Below are 10,933 nucleotides of genomic sequence, written 5' to 3' on the forward strand. Positions count from 1 at the left end.
CGATTCATCTATATCTACATGGATACTCTGCGAATCACATTTAAGTGCCTGGCAGAGGGTTCATCGAACCACCTTCACAGTTCTCTATTATTCCAATCTCGTATAGAGCGCGGAAAGAACGAACACCTATATCTTTCCGTAAGAACTCTGATTTCCCTTATTTTATCAAAATGGTTCAAATGACTCTGAGATCTATGGGACTTAACATCTGAGGTCATCAGTCCCCTAGAAGTTAGAACTACTTAAACCTAACTAACCTAAGGACAGCACACACATCCATGCCCGAGGCAGGATTCGAACCTGCGACCGTAGCGGTCACGCGGTTCCAGGCGATTATCTTCAAAAATGAAATGCATTCAATAGGGAGGATTAAGCGAACTGAATGCAGCGTTTGTGATGAAATCAAGCAAAAACGGCCGCATTTAGCTAAAAAGAAACTTTTGTTTCATCGCGGCAATGCACCAGTTATCACACATCCGTTATCGAATTGCTTCCTCATGCAACCTATTAGCCAGGTTTTCTTTATTTACCTTTGCGCATTTTACTGTTCGTCTAACTTAAAAAAAAAAAATGGTTCAAATGGCTCTGAGCACTATGGGACTTAACAGCTGTGGTCATCAGTCCCATAGAACTTAGAACTACTTAAACCTAACTAACCTAAGGACATCACACACATCCATGCCCGAGGCAGGATTCGAAACTGCGACCGTAGCAGTCGCGCGGTTCCGGACTGCGCGCCTAGAACCGCGAGACCACCGCGGCCGGCGTCTAACTTCATCTACACGGCTGTACCGTAGTGATACGGAGGATCCTGAAGAACAGTCATAGATTCTATGCAGAAAATGTATTCCTAGAATTTTCGAAGTGGTTTTCGTGCGGTATTAGATGTCATGTTTCAAGCGCACCTTGTCGGGAGGCACGTGGATTACTGTAACTGCACTGTCCCTATTTTATGTACTTGCTGCTGGTTTCCTCTTGCTTTACTGAGCAACCCAAAATCATTCAAAGCGTCTTTCTCGCTGGCAGATCCCGTAAAATTAAGTTGCATAGCCTTTAACAGACGCAGGTTTAGGGGCAAATAAAACAATGTCATGACGACGTGACGGTCGTTTGTGTAGAGTTCCTCCTTCCTTTACAAGTAACAACCTACGTTATTTTTCTTTAAATTGTGTTATGGTGATCTGATGAAGAGCGCGTAGTACCACTATTATTCTCAATTCTTTCATTCTCCAGTACGGCTGTGGAAGCATAAAAACGCCCTAATTATTGAACTCTGATTCTACGAATTCTGCAGACGGTTGAGCACGGGTGAGAGAGCAAGTTTCCTGTCGTAGGCCATTAGTTCGCCTTTATTGGGCCATGATGAATGAAATTGTCCTGAATGTTACGTTTTTTTATTTCCTTGTTTTTCGACTGTGTGCCCATTCGAGGAAGAACCCGTCGGGGGCCTACTTGCCTGGAGAGATTCGACGGAGCCACAAGAAACCCAAAGCAGGATTTTCGAAGGAAGATTTGAGGCCCAGTCCTTCCGAATACGATTCAGTCAGATCACTGCACTGCTCGGCATAGTGAAACGAAAATGATTGTTGCAGGGGCGAGCTGAATTTCTTTCTACTTTTATCTCGTCTTGTTTTGTCCCTGGCGAGGGCAATATCTTTGCGCTACGATAAAGTACAGAATGCGGAAAGCATTCTCCATTCACCTCACATGTTGCGTCGTGGCTTCTATGAGGAGATTTCCTCGGTTAGAAGAAATAGTGTCATTAAAAATGGTTCAAATGGCTCTGAGCACTATGGGACTTAACATCTGAGGTCATCAGTTGCTAGAACGTAGAACTACTTAAACCTCACTAACCTAAGGACATCACACACATCCATGCCCGAGGCACGATTCGAACCTGCAACCATAGCGGTCGCGCGGTTCCAGACTGAAGCGCCTAGAACCGCTCGGCCATATCGGCCGGCTAAGTGTCATTATAATTCTATACCTCTCTCGTAGTATTTGTTTATTGTCAACGAAGAACGTTTGCCATGCGAAAAGAAAAGAACGAAGGGATACAATAAAAATACGGCGGTTCGCTGCTTCGCTATGTTATTCACAGAATTATCATGTACTCTGTATCGTTGTGGCAGCGTTCAAATGAAGAGCTACGCATTCTAACCTTCAACAAGAAAATATCTTATATGAGAAATTATTTCCTACATATAAAAAGGGCAATGTCACGCGAGGCCATATTTATAACACTGCATAAGTATACTGCCATCAAAAAGTTCCCCTCTACTGTAGCTCTCATTTCGAGAGAAAAATCAGTCAGCTTTATCAGATAAAGAGGCGTCAAATTCACATATCACTAATTAATATATGCTTTAAATTAGCGAAGTGTAGTCAAGCTACTGTCGTAATACAATTAAATATTGCAAATGAATAGCTTCTTCCTTGTTGGCACTCTGTTGATGCGTTGAAATTTTTAGTGTCACATATAATTTGTGTACAGATTATTGTGTAATTGTAGTTCAAAGCAGGCATTCTAATTAATGAAATGGAACATCCCATGCGTCATTTTATATGTCTGTGAGAAATAAGCTTGTGTAGAAGAGCTACGCCTCATATGTCGTACGACGCTATTGATATGCACTCTATGTAAACGAGTACCAGTTCCGCGTTTAGCTGGTGTGTTTTGTATTATTTTAATAATATCGTTTGTGCCTTCTGATGTTTACTGTCTCATCGGTTTTTATGAAGCACGAGCTAAACTTTTCTTACGAAATTACATCGTCACGCGATCAGATCACCGAGTAATTTAATGAGACGCGAAACACATTTTGAGAAACGTACGATTTAACGGATCGCTGTATCTCTAGTATATGGGTAGTAAGATTACCGTGAATATTATGATTTGCTTGAGGCGATGTATTGACAACTATTCTAATCTTAAAGTCTATTGAATGTACGTGATTAGCATAGCATTTTTTTTATTTTATTTTTTTTTTTTTTACAGGAAATCGGTTCGTCGTTATGAAACTTCATTTCAACTAACGTTAAAGAACAAAGCCGCATGTAAATTAGCATGCAACTGACAGCACGACAATCTCATTGTAATGTTAATGAATTTTAACATACACCTTCACAGGATCTCTTCTCAAGTATTAACATTTGGTCTGCGGACTCGACTACAGCTGCCGCATTTACTTACCTCTGGTAGTTCGTCGGGTACTTTTCCCATCCATGTGAGAGACAGGATGGCACAGTCACATTTGGCATTTGTATTCCGTTCGAAATGCAAGTGCATAGCAAATTTTTCCTCTTCTAGTAGATTACAGACAGCTGAGGTGCGCGAGATGGTAAGCGCGTTTTTTTTACAGAAAGATTTAGATATAGAAAGCTAGTGCGGCCGTAATTATAAACGTCACATTTCGAAATTGTTAGGCTCATGACCAGTTCGAGGAACAAACATTTTTTCCGATAACTTTCGGCATACGAAAAAGTTATCTGTCACATTAGCATTATTTTATTTGCTTTAGGACACATTTGCTCTTTGTTACAGAAGTTACGCATTATAAACACAGAATCCGCATTCCGTATTCCGCGCCGTTGCCGTTGCACTTTATCAGTGCAATGTCTTGCGCGCAGCACTCCGGAGATAGTTTAAGTAAGAACTTGGCCCTTAGATTTTTCACGCTTTACACGCGCAGCTATATTAGTCACAAATTATTTCGAAACATGAGGAATTCGTTTATTAAAGCTTGCTTCTCAAGCAGAACGCGTATTGATTCTGGCTATCCTCGCACCGCGTGCAGGCGAGTGTTCGAACTATACGCGAACTGCTGGAAGTGGGGGGAAGCTTGTCACAGTATACATTGCGCCAAGCTTAGGCATGTAATCTTTGGAAATCTGATTATTCATTTGTTAAATTGTTATGCTGGATTTAAGAGCACAAATAAAATATAAATTTCTGTATACAGGACGAGATCAAACATTTTGAAAATTATGTTACAGAAAAATTAGGTTTTAATCTGAATTTCGTGATTATACTAGGCACAGTTTAATTTAATATTGTCACGCCTGCGCGTGAAAGCTACATCTATGACACCAAGAGTAAGCTGTTGGAAGTGTGAGCGAAGTAATGTTTTTCGTTGTTGAAAAGCAGGCGATTGGGAATGATAGTTTTGAAGTAGGTTTGGCTGGTGGACGTCGTATATTTCATTGCGATTCTTGTACGGCAGTTATGGATTAATTATGTCTATTGGGTACGCTTATGTGTTTGTTGAATTCGAGTAGGTATAAGGCACGAAAAAATGAAAATTGGCACTAATTGTTGTAGGTTTTGCCATCTCGTTTTTCACGTGACTTGCTACTCGTTACGTTTTGACACTAGTGTAGGCACACAAGCTATATTTCATTTTCACTTACCCAAGAAGTGAGGCTATTTAATATTTACATATGATCTGTGTTTTTATCTTATAATTTTCTCCATCACTTACGTAGATACGGTCTTCATATGCATGACGTTAATTAACGGTACATATCCATGAGTAATGTTGCAGAATATATCTTTTACATGCTGTTTCAAAGTATGATGGCTTTCATGTGTATAGATTTTTTTCACTGTGGCATTCATGGTAAATTGACAGTGTACAGTTCCCTGTACATTAGTCATTTTTCATTTCAAGCAACTATTCTGCTACTGAAATTGTTGCGGCGCATTATTTCAAGTGACATATCTGATTGGTCGGTAAAATTTCTGGGCATTCCACAGAAATTGTGATTTAATCTCCTTCAAAATTTCCCCATTATCCTTCATAACACTCTTTGTGGACCTTGGGTAACCGGGTTCTTATGAAATAATCAGGAACTGATACCTGCACGTATAAAACTAGGATTTTTAATCATATTTTGGGGCAGTTCGTCATTAAGAGAGAAAATATTCCTTGCACAAAGCATGTAATCAGAATAATACCAGGAGCCCACCCAAGATCACCTTGCGGACATTTATTTAAGGAACTCAGGATAGTCACAGTACCTTCACAATACATATATTCACTTATGAAATTTGTCATTAATAACCTATCCCAATTCAAAAATAACAGTGAGGTGCATAGCTACAACACTAGAAGAAAGGATGATATTCACTATTCTGAATTAAATCTCACTTTGGCACAGAAAGGGGTGAATTATGCTGCCACAAAGAGCTTTGGTCATTTGCCAAATAGTATTAAAAGTCTGACAGATAGGCAACCAACATTTGAAAGCAAATTAAAAGAATTTCTGAATGACAACTCCTACTCAATAAATGAATTCTTAGATATGAAGTAGTAGCTGTAAAAAAAGGTTAATTAGACCCGTTTATTTTGTGTAAAGAAAACTTATATTATAGTGACTTGTTCCACATCATTACGAAATGTCATACTCATGATCCATGGAACAAGGAGTTATTAATGTATCTATGTATGTATGTTGGACCTATGTTGATAGTTTTGTTGGCCTTTCTTCCTGGTGCTTACTTATGTTTTGCTAAGTCAGTTTCCACACACTTCCAACAGACTTTTTATGGGTGTATTCATTGGTCATAAAAATTAAATTGCACAAAATGATTAATAAGAAAAATACAATGACCTATTCCTCTAAGGAATCACTTGCTTGAAACATTGCAACATTTATGATCATGATGTACTAGTTGGTTAATTATTACTGTTATCAGAATCTCTGTGACAGGAAATACTTGAGAATGGTATTTGGTTGCCAAAAGGAGAAGTAAGAGTATATTATTCCTAATTATTTGATTTTTACCTTCATTTCTTGAATTAGATTCCATATTTTTGAGAATATCATCTGAAATGTAGATATAACGCACTGCTGTTGGGACCCATCACAAATAGGGCTAACACGGGATACTGCACCTGTACAGCGAAGAGCTGCATGAATGGTCACATATGTGTTTGATCCATGGGAGAGTGTCACAGGTGTGCTGAAAAAAACTGTACTAGTAGACTCTTGAAGATACATGTCAACTATACTTACAAAGTTTCAAGAACCGCCTTCAGATGATGACTCTAGGAGCATACTAACCCCCCCCCCCCTCCCCCTGATTCACACTCACATAGGAATCTTGAGGACAAGATTAGATTACTTATAGCACACACAGAGGCATTTAAAGAGTCATTCTTCCTGGTTACCAAACGTGGACGGAACAGGAAGAGAGCGTAAAACTGGTACAATCGGACATACCCTCTGTCATGCACTTTAATTGATATGCAGAGTATAGATGATCCGTATCTGGAAGTAACTGAACATTCTATCCAAGATTACCATCTTGTGCTGGCAGCATATCTCTCTCTCTCTCTCTCTCTCTCTCTCTCTCTCTCTCTCTCTCTCTCTCTCTCTCCCCCTCCTCCTCCTCTTCCCCCCCTCCCTCCCCCAAGATTCACTGCTTTTGTCACCCATACTATACAGTTACATCTTCGACATGCAAGTTGGACAGAGGAAAATGGGTCAAGTGACCATGAGGTCCCCAACTCTCCCACCTTCAATTTGTTGAAAATTCTTCAGTATTTACCACAGGGACCCACGTGAACATTTGCCAAGTTTAATTCCATCTGTATCTCTGTGTGTATACTGCTGCCGCTTTCACAGAGGCTGATTTACTCAGAAATGGAAATGCATGGGAAAGATTCAAATGGCTCTGAGTACTATGCGACTTAACTTCTGAGGTCATCAGTCGCCTAGAACTTAGAACTAATTAAACCTAACTAACCTAAGGACATCATACACATCCATCGCCAAGGCAGGATTCGAGCCTGCGACCATAGCGGTCGCGTGGTTCCAGACTGAAGCGCCTAGAACCGCACGGCCACTCCGGCCGGCTCATGGGAAAGATCTTCAAGTTTCCTGACCTAATATAGCTACAATTCTTCTGTTCGGACACCTAACATAACTTTTGGATAGAATAGAGAAATAACATAAAAAGAGGTCAGAAAGTAATAGCCGCACAATCTCTTCAAACTTACAACAAATCTCCATCTCGTAACAAGGAATAGGTAGTGAGTAAATGATGCTGGAAACATAATCATTTTTCAGTGAATTGTCTGTCTGCCTATCAGAAAGACACACGTGTATTCCATATTTTTATGAGCCTCAAAGTATCCAAAAGTAACAAATGTTCTTATCTTCAAGCATCTCTATACTTTAATTGACACCTCTGATTTCATAAATCTTAACACCGCTGAAAGGGTGCATTTACATTGATCATAAGCATTATTTTTAGACTGGGTTTTACAAAGTGGTTTGTGACCATAGGTGCAGCAGATTCACACTCACCATTAGGTTTTTTTGTTTGTTTGTTTGTTTTTTTCCAATTGTAAACCGAATCCTTTCACCTTAATGGGACTTGTACATGAGCAACTATCAAAAAATCAATTTTTTTAATTTGCCTTAAATAATTATTTGTAGTTTTCTTAAGAAGAAAAAGTTTCCTTCCAGGAAAGTAGACCACAGAAAGTATCAAAATTAGAGAAATTTAAAAGTGGCTGCTTGCACCATGATGTCCCCATGGCACACAATTAGCTCTACTAAAGATAAAATTTTGTTGTATGACTGTTTAGTCCCTTAAGTTGGCTAATTTGCAAAAGCTTCACAGTTGCTTAGCCTTTGTGTATACAGAGAGTTAGTCATTGTTTGCTGTTGCTTTGGCACAAATATTTTGTTTACAGCCAAGTAACTGTATGCATGAGTTTCTTATTGAATTATTATGGACAAGCCATAAGACTAAACAAAAATGGTCAAAAAGACAGTATGGGCTACCTTCTTTCATAAATCATCCACAAATGACAACCCATATCATGCACTCTGCCCACCTGGCAGTGATTTATGGTGTGGTTACCAGGGGGCTGTTACTCAAGGTGAGACCTACAACCATAATCATTCTTTGCCATTTGCTGTGATGAATGTTATAAAACCTATATATAGGGATCTTAGTGACACAAGATTAATAGCGAAATGTTTACTTGGTAGGACTCAAAATCCAAATGAAAGTTTCAACAATAGCGAATGGGAACAGATGCCAAAAACTCTTCTAGTAGGACTAAATGCTTTGAAAACAGGTAGATGTGCTAGATGCTGTTCCATGTTTCAATGACAGTGCAGTGTCAAGACTTAATGTTGTGGTACTGATGGGAGTGCCTGGTGGACTAAATATGGATAGTGTTCTAATAGCCATTGACTGAAAGAGACTCTTCGAAGCAGAAAAATCAGTGTTGGAAGCCACCAAAGAACGAAGAAGTATTGGTGTGGAAAGGAGAAAGGAGGAAGAACAACACAGAAAACAAAATGAATATAGACCTGGAATGCATTAGTGCCATGCAAGTTTAATAGAAAAAGCAAGTTTTAACTTTAACATCAATTTCCCAAAAGTTAAATTATTTCATGTTCTGGTACACTTTGACTAAAAACTATTAAAGGTAGAGAGCTGAAATTTTGTATAATGTCTTAAAACACGCTTAACTAAAAAGTAAGATTACTCTTTTGACTTAACTTTGGAAATAAAATACTTTTTTGAAGAAAAGCCCTGAATGTATTTCCAAAATTTTTAACAATCATACTTAAATTTTTTTTGTACCACAATTTATAACAGTACCATCTTTTCAGTAATCTGTTTTTAAAGGTAATAGTGTGAAGAACTTACAGGAAAAAAATAAACCTACTTTCTTTGTATTTTGAGTAATGTGTACCTATAATGTACATAAATAATTAGCAACAAAGAAATACAATTTAAAAAAAGTGTGAGAGCTAAAGCTGTAGTTCATACATAAAAATGTTCCCAAAAGATGGTAAGCATTATATGGGCTTACAAATCTTATTCTTTGAGTTACAATGGTTAGAAAACAAACGAGTTTTTCAACGTTTCCTCTAATATTCGTGGACCAGCCCCCTTAACTGATGTGACACCAAAACGATAGGTAGACAAGACAATTTACTGACAAATGACTGTGTTTCCAATGCCTTTTACTCACTACTTATCCCTCGTTAAAATATGGGGAAAACTTTTTGTGACAAAGTTTTTGCAGCATATTTGAAGAGACATTGGGCCGTGGGCTTTGCTCCCTTAACTGGATTTAGGATATTTCCTTATTCTGTGCAAAAACGTGCTAGGATTGCAAATTATGGAATCATAGCTCTATTAGGTCAGAAAGCTTATCTTACATGTGTTTCCAATCCAAAGAAAGTAGCCCTTGTGGAAACAGCTCTAGTACATACGAATACACTAAGTTACAAATGAAGCTGAGCCTTAGCAGAAGTTTATGCACATCCTTTAGGAACATCATGTACAGATTTCAACAAAATTGAAGGGGTCATGCTGAGAGCATCTTGCAGATTGCGTCACTTGACGTTGAATGACTCAACTGCAGTTACAAAAATTTAAGTGCATACCGACTTTACACATTCACTGGCCCAAAATACTAGATATGTGGATGTACAAGCAAATAAAAAGTAAACTATTTTCTTTTTTATTATTATTACTGACATTTTTAGAAGATTCTGCTTGATATGTAAATTGATAATATGTAAAGACAAATATTCGTAGATTCCGGGTAAGAGTATAATCACTGTTGCACAGTTTTGTTTGCTAAACCTGAAATTTACTCTCAAAATGTTGAGCAGTATGAAACTATGCCTTTAACAGGTTCCATACCTCAAACGGTAAAAACGAAACATTATAGGATCACTTTGTTGTCCGTGTGTCTGTCAAAACCCCTTTAATCAGGAACGGGCAAACTTATCAGATTGAAATTTATGTCACCTACTAAGGACTATGCTCTCTTGACAGCATAAAAAACTAACTTCTAAAGCAGTGCAGCCAAAAGATATGGCCACTTATGTCACCTAGCCCAATATTTGCAAACACTCTCTTAAAAACCAGTAGGGTACTTCCTGTTTACCTAGAATTATGAAATTTGCCAAGAAGCAACATTTTATAGTAAGAACTGTTACTTTGTCATTATACCACGCAAAAAAAAAAAAAAAAAAAAAAAAAAATATATATATATATATATTCAAGTTGAAATTTATGTCACATACGAAAGTCTATGGCCCTTTGGCAACCTATAAAATTTTGGCATCTAAGTCAGAGCAGTCAAAAGACACAGCCATTTACACCTTTGATAACCTGCCAGTATCAATATCAATAACTGACAAAAATCGCTGAAATTCTCGATTTGTGAGATGGATGAACTATGTATACACATCAGTTACTGTTAGGTGTCTGTCTTGCGCTGAGTGCAATTTACTTAAAGAGAATTACATCAGATGAATTTTGCTTTTAATTATTTATAAAGCATCTTCCATGATTATACTGCAAATTGGATGCATACATTTGTATATGTTTGGTTATTTTAGGTTAAAAATAGCATTTTGTTTATAAAGTTAGTGTAGAAGTTACTTGTTTTTCTTTACATATTCTGCTTCTTCCTTCCTTGCTAACAGCAGTTGATGTTGGAAGACTTCAATTCACATATGCAGTTGGCAGTTTTTGCCATTCTGCGGCATTTCTTGTGCTGCAGTAATTTGCACTTCACTTTTGTAAACTGTTTATCACTCTGCATAGTAACAATGTTTAATGTCTGTTCTTTTGTTCTCACCCATGTTGAAACTATTGCCAACGTGTGAAGCTGCCTTCCATTTTGTGTGAGTTAGTGTAAATTAGCGAAATTGTCTTGCGTGTTTGGTAGAGATGTGAGAGGAGATGGTGAGGTTGATGGCAGTTTTTTTTTTTTTCCCCCCCCCCTTCCTTTGGGAGGGGGGGGGGGGGGATGGGCCTGGATGGTGATCATAGGAGAGGATCTAGAAGGAAATGGTAATGAGAGCTGGAGCCTGTGGTTATATGTGTATATTTTATGTTGTATTAAGTGGTCAGTCAGTTTAAAGAGTGTGTTGTTTGCCA

General features: G+C 38.1%; 1 long non-coding RNA gene across 1 annotated transcript; it reads left to right on the top strand.

Moving 5' to 3' along the window:
* Nucleotides 1-4,108: 4,108 nt before the first annotated feature.
* On the top strand, nucleotides 4,109-8,486 carry LOC126418407 (uncharacterized). The gene is made up of 3 exons (XR_007575846.1): nucleotides 4,109-4,247; nucleotides 7,707-7,895; nucleotides 8,008-8,486. It is a non-coding gene; the product is annotated as an uncharacterized LOC126418407 (long non-coding RNA).
* Nucleotides 8,487-10,933: the final 2,447 nt, after the last annotated feature.

Source organism: Schistocerca serialis, chromosome 1 (genome assembly GCF_023864345.2).
Source record: "Schistocerca serialis cubense isolate TAMUIC-IGC-003099 chromosome 1, iqSchSeri2.2, whole genome shotgun sequence".
Classification (NCBI taxonomy): Eukaryota; Metazoa; Arthropoda; class Insecta; order Orthoptera; family Acrididae; genus Schistocerca; species Schistocerca serialis.